Source organism: Myotis davidii, unplaced genomic scaffold, assembly GCF_000327345.1.
Source record: "Myotis davidii unplaced genomic scaffold, ASM32734v1 scaffold196, whole genome shotgun sequence".
Lineage (NCBI taxonomy): Eukaryota > Metazoa > Chordata > Mammalia > Chiroptera > Vespertilionidae > Myotis > Myotis davidii.
In genome coordinates this window covers 1,669,230-1,675,403 of record NW_006288258.1, presented here as the reverse complement: position 1 = coordinate 1,675,403, position 6,174 = coordinate 1,669,230, and the positions used below count along the sequence as shown (strand labels likewise).

General features: G+C 36.3%; 1 long non-coding RNA gene across 2 annotated transcripts in view; it reads right to left on the bottom strand.

Moving 5' to 3' along the window:
- Positions 1 to 2,751: 2,751 nt before the first annotated feature.
- The window catches only part of LOC107182540, an 89,427-nt gene continuing 86,004 nt past the window's right edge, over positions 2,752 to 6,174 (bottom strand). For both annotated transcript variants that reach the window (XR_001513256.1, XR_001513255.1), the window contains exon 4: positions 2,752 to 2,880. This is a non-coding gene — a long non-coding RNA (uncharacterized LOC107182540). The remainder of the gene's footprint in view (positions 2,881 to 6,174) is intronic.

Here is a 6,174-nt window from a genome sequence, read left to right as displayed (position 1 = left end):
ATTCACCTAAAATGCAATGAAGTTATTTAGCCATGTGTTTAAAACATGACAAACTGGGACAAAGTCATCATATTTACTCTACTTAAAATTAAAGACCATTCTCAACCACACGAATTCTATCAATAATTGAGGAAAGAGTTGAAATAAATTTATAATTCATTCTATAATGAGATCATAGGCTTTGGAGCATAGACATCTCTTTGCTGTGGAATCAGCAGTATATATCAGATCAATAAATGCAAAAAAATTCCTACCTTGTTCTTAATTGACTTTGCAGAAAGATGAAATTGTATAGCAATATTTAACAGAGCTGATATACTTAAATTGTTCTGATTTCTCATGAAAGGATATGAGATTGAAAGACCAAATCTTATTCATTTGGATATCTTAAACATCCATATGGAATTATAAGATATCTAACAAATTATGGGCTATTAATATTTGTCAAAAGGTTATCCTTTTTGAAAATGTGATAAACTCTCCTTCAATCCATACCTCACAGATAGATTATTTGTTTTATTCATCTTTAAAGGTCAGGGCTGATGAAGTGACATGGAATATGAGGAGTTTAATGAATGTTTATTCAGTCTATAAAAGAAAGGAGAAGTGAAAGTAATTACATTTTATATGTAAGTAAACATGTATCCTTCAAATTAAGGTGTCAATATTTTTGGTCCCCAAAGATCCTCTCAGGTAGCTTTTTTCACTTCAACTTTTATTTCAATAATTTGGTCAACAAATATTGAGTCCACATTATGTTCGGTGAAATAATCCAGTTACATAAAATAAATACTGTAACTCCAGAAATGTCCTGCCAAGTTCACAGTTAAACTGTCATGCAAATATAACTACATATAAAATGAAAGTGCTGGATGATACAGACAATAAACCTGAAGCACCATTGTTTTCAGTGGTGTACGTAAAGAAGTGGGGAGGTTTTAAAGTAAACAGGATGTGTCATATTTTATTTCCTATTGATTGGGGGTTTATAGTATACAGAAAAGAAAAAATGATAAATAAAAATAAAATAGAGTGAAGAAGAAAGGAAGAATAGCATTAAGTGTTTGAGGTAAGATCTCAGTTCTAATGCATCTACTCACAGCTCTTGAACACCCTATACAAGTTTGTACCTTTTATTTTTGCTTATAGGCACCCTAATCTAGGCTGTCCTTTTCTGTCTTTCATGCTATCAAAATCTTCTCATTCATCAAGACCCACTGGAATGCTACCTCTTCCATGAAGCTTTTCTCTTCATCCACTGTAAAAATTAACCATTCTTTCTTCTGTGTGCTCACATGTTTTATCACTTTCTCTTCCTAAATGTGCTTTCCAAGCCTTGTGTCATGTTATTTGATAAATAAGATCAATTAGACCTATATGACACATGACCTTCCTCTTTCCAGTTAAGTATTGTGTTCAATCAAAATTAGTATCATTGCCCTGGCTGGTTTTGCTCAGTGGATAGAGCGTCGGCCTGTGGACTGAAGGGTCCCAGGTTCGATTCCTGTCAAGGGCATGTACTTTGGTTGCGGGCACATCCCCACTAGGAAATGTTCAGGAGGCAGCTGATGGATGTTTCTCACTCTCTATCCCACTTCCTTCCTCTCTGTAAAAAAAAATCAATAAAATATATTTTTTAAAAAAATTAGTATCATCCGTCATACTTTCAATGACAAACATAAATTTAAAAAAAAGAAAAGAAAAAAATTAGTGTTGAAAATGGTCACTGTGAGGAACAAGAACATTGATTATTCTAGAAATTAAAACATTTGATTTTGCAATGATTACATTAAAACAGAAGAGATGTTCCCTGGCCAGGTGGCTCAGTTGGTTGGAGTGGCATCCCATACACTGAATGGTTAGGGGTTCAATTCCCAGTCAGGGCACTTACCTAGGTTGTGGGTTTGATCCCCAGTAGGGGTGCAGAGTGGGGGACAACCAATTAATGTTTCTCTCTATATATTTCTCTCCCTCTCTAAGAGCAATAAAAACGCATCCTTGAGTGAGAATTAATAACAATAATAATAAGAGATTCAATAACATTTTTAAACATTGAAGTGATGTGTTTCAGATAAGAATTGTCATTTTATTTACATAGGAGTCGCTGTTCCAACGGGGCAGAGAGCCTCCTTCCTAAGAGAGATTCTTGATCCAGACATTCCCCTCAGAGACAGATAAAGATAGAAATATATACATATATATTATTATTATGAATGTATATGTACATTTTATGTATGTATGCATTTGTATGTGTATATGTGTGTGTCTATTCATATCCCAGACATATAATTCATCCCTTCTGGAATATCCACACCTGCCTAATCTCATGCCTAATAATAAAAATCAATCAAGAGTTAGGAAGATCAGCCCTGGCCAGGTAGCTCAGTTGGTGACAGCATCATCCCAATATGCCAAGGTTGTGGGTTTAATACCAGGTCAGGGCACGTATAGGAGGCAACCAATAAATGCATAAATAGTGGAACAAAAAAATCAGTCTCTCTCTCTCTCTCTCTCTCTCCTTCCCTCTTTCCTCCCCTCCCTCTATTTATTTCCCTCAAATCAATCAATCAATAAAAAGAGCTAGGAAGATGGAAAGAAAGATTCTTCATCATGGGGCAGCTTTCTTGAACATCTTTCTGGTGACTGACTAAGACAACCTTAACATTCCCCTCAGCTTAAATACATTTGTACAGGCTTCTTCCTGACTGTAGGCTCCTGACCTCCCTTCCCTTAGATCATTTGTTCATTTACTTTGGAAAATGTGTCATTGTAAATCTTTCTCTGCCCCTTGGAGATGAAATCTTCTTCATTCTCTTGCTGGAAGCCATCTCTTTTAAATGTAATCAGGAAAGATAGTGAGTACCTCTATCACCTTCATCTCTGTGGGAAGAGAAGAGTCTAACGTAGATAAGTGGCAATTAGCAAACAGAGATGGTCTGATCACATTGGAAACTTGTCCCTACCATACTCCAGTGCTTTTCCATTAGCTTACCCAGTGCTTATAAACTCGCTGCCTTTTGTTTCAGTGAAATTGAGTTCAGTTCCTCTCCCCTATCTCAGTAGTCTTGACCCCTATTGCCGTCGTCTTGAATAAAGTCTTCCTTGCCTGTTTAACTTGTCTGGTGCAATTTTTCTTTGACATGACAAGCTGAGCAAGCTAGTGCACTGCTGTGGACCATTTAAGCACAAGTTTCCATGTGTCATCCTCTATTGCTCTTTGATAAAAGTTAAACTGGGATGACAGGTTGTTAATGTTCCCCACCTCTAGGATCCACCGTCATATGCAAAGGATAAGTGGAAGAAAAGAAATCACACTGATAGCTTCTGGGGATTAAATTCAATTGAAGAAATAGTCTTAAACAAGTTAATGGAAATTACTTCCATTTATTAGTTGTGTTGCACTTCTCTAACTTTTAACAGAATTCAGCTATAAGTATAATCATCATTTTTATTATAATACTGTAATAATTGTTCATATCCAGGTATGAACAATTATTACAGTAAAGTAAGTTTGATTTACTCCTGGCTGGTTTTAATAGTTTAGAGAAGAGAATGGCATGATTAATTTATCTAGACAGCATAGCATTGTGACATTTTAGCCTGTTCATGTATCTACAAATTAAAATAAGTACAAAACCATCTGTGGCTGCCCTTGAACAAGTAGCGTATCCACACTTCTAAAATGTATTTTTCAACCATGACATTATAATATTCTACCTAGTTTATTTTCTTCCAGGGTCTACTGTATCAAACAAAGAATAAATAGTAATTTATGATAATGTGTCACTAATAATTACCAGGGACTTTTGGGAGTATAGGGGTAAAACCAACATAGAAGATGGAAACAAAATATATTCAGAGTGACATTCAAGAATTCACAAGACATGTTATCTGAATCATTATATAGAATGCATTTAACTCAGATATTCTCCTCTTTTAAATCATTGTTTGAATGCTCTCCCTTTGGACATTTCAGGATCATTTAGCTACAAGCTACATACAGAAGTGACAATTTTTGATGTATTGCTTGTGGTGCAAAGAAGGTAAAATATAAAGAAATTTGGTTATTCCAGTTTGGGAAAGCAATCCACAAAAGATTGTCTATACTTCTCATTTAAATTATATATTTAAACAGGACTACAAACAGGATTCTAGATGGGATTAGGCTTTTAAATTTTTAATTGTATTTCTTTTAAATTCAAGGTAAGTTCTCATGACTGGTCTTTTATCTTCTCATCGTTAAATGCTAAAGACATAGGCCAAATTCAAGTGAGTGCAATTTTTAAAATCAGAACCAAAGGAAAATACATGCCTCAGTCATAACAGTAATAACCTCTGTGTAGTGGAGTAGTAGGAAATGTTATATTTCTTTCTCTTTAGTAATTTTCCTGTGTTAAATATGTATCCATTGTGCAATAAAACCTAAACATGCTCCAATAAGTTAGCAGAGAGTTATTCATCAAAAAATTTATGAACACATTGTAATCGTTTCTAATAAGACTCATTTACATTGTCAGCTTCCATTCAGTACGTAATATATTAATCATCTTGGTTAAAGTTACTTTTTATACTAGATTATACAAGGTCACATTATTTTCTACAGAAAACAGAGCGGAGCAGCTATTTGAGACACCGTGCTCAGACATTACTTTGAGTTGTGCAAAATGAGGGTAATTTTTGAATATCAACTAATGATTCAAAAGTGGCTTGAGGTCTCACCATGGTTCTCCACTGTGCCCAGGATGAAATTAAACAGTCCCCACAAGGGCCCACAGATTGTAGGTATTATAATGACGATAATAAAAACAGGTGCTAACACTAATTGAATACTCTGTTTCACGTTTCATACTAAGTGCTTTGCAAGAATTAACTCCCGTTCTCTTGAAAACCGCCCTCTGCTGTGGGTCTTATTATCCCCTCTTTTCAGGTGCAGACGCATGTCATGTGTCTGCCAGGAGGAGATCACAGTGGTTCCGTAACCATTTTTTTCTCTCGATGATTTGCCAGCTTGGACCATGTTTACAAAATGAGGAACAAAAGATGAGCTCTTAGAAAACATTTTTTTTTAATGAGGCTAACAGGTTATTGACTTCTTCAATTTATTAACAGGAATATGTTAAATTACATAGTATTTCACAGTTCACAAATCACTGTAATATGCATAAATTCATCTACTCCTCACATGAACTACATGCAAAAGGAAGTATTTTACAGATGAGATAACTGAAACGTAAGTAGTGTCCAGTGGTTGTACAACAGAGAAGCAAAGAGCTCACACTCAAATCCCCATCCTACTGACTTCTGTTGGTCTTTTCTCTCCATTAAGGTTTAATATTAACAATTCTCTCTAATTCATTATATTATTATCAGTTACCAAGAAACAAATGAATTACAGTTTCGGAATAAAGTAAGAGGGTTCATTAGATTGCTCTACTTATCAAAAGTAAGTCAATGGGCCCGGCCAGTGTGGCTCAGTGGTTGAGCATCAACCTAAGAATCAGGAGGTCACAGTTCAATTCCCAGTCAGAGCACATGCCCGGGTTATGGGCTTGATCCCCAATGTGAGGCATGCAGGAAGCAGCCAATGATTCTCTCTCATCATTGACGTTTCTGTCTCTCTTTTTCCCTCTCCCTTCTTCTCTGAAATCAATAAAAATATGTATTTTTTTAAAGTAAGCCAATGGCATCTTGTTGAAATCACAATGAAGCAGATGACACCTCCTCGTCTCTCCCATGGATCCACGGTCTGGCAAGGCTTTGGAAACTGGAGAAGTCACACTAGTGCCCAGTGGACAAGGCAGAGACCAAGCTGCCAGGGCAGCTTCTCCTCAAATACTGAGCTAAGCATGGCATCAGCCAGGATGGGGAAGTTTACTTACTTTTCCATGTTATGCACATTCTAAGATTAACTCTGTGACATCTGCAGGCTAAAGCTCCAATGATGCATTTCAACCACAAACTGTAAGTTTCCACTTTGTCTGTTGGGTCTGAAAACTCAGTGTGAAGCTAAACAGCAAAGAAAGCCATTTGGGGGGTTGCTGGACAGGCGTGAGGCGGAGAGTGGGGCTGCAGTGACCTTTCAGCCCCACTGAAATCTCACAGTAATCTCTCACAGTCATCTCTCCAAAGGGCCTTAAACGGCTTAGGGTCAAGGTCTGTTCCAAATTCAGTCCA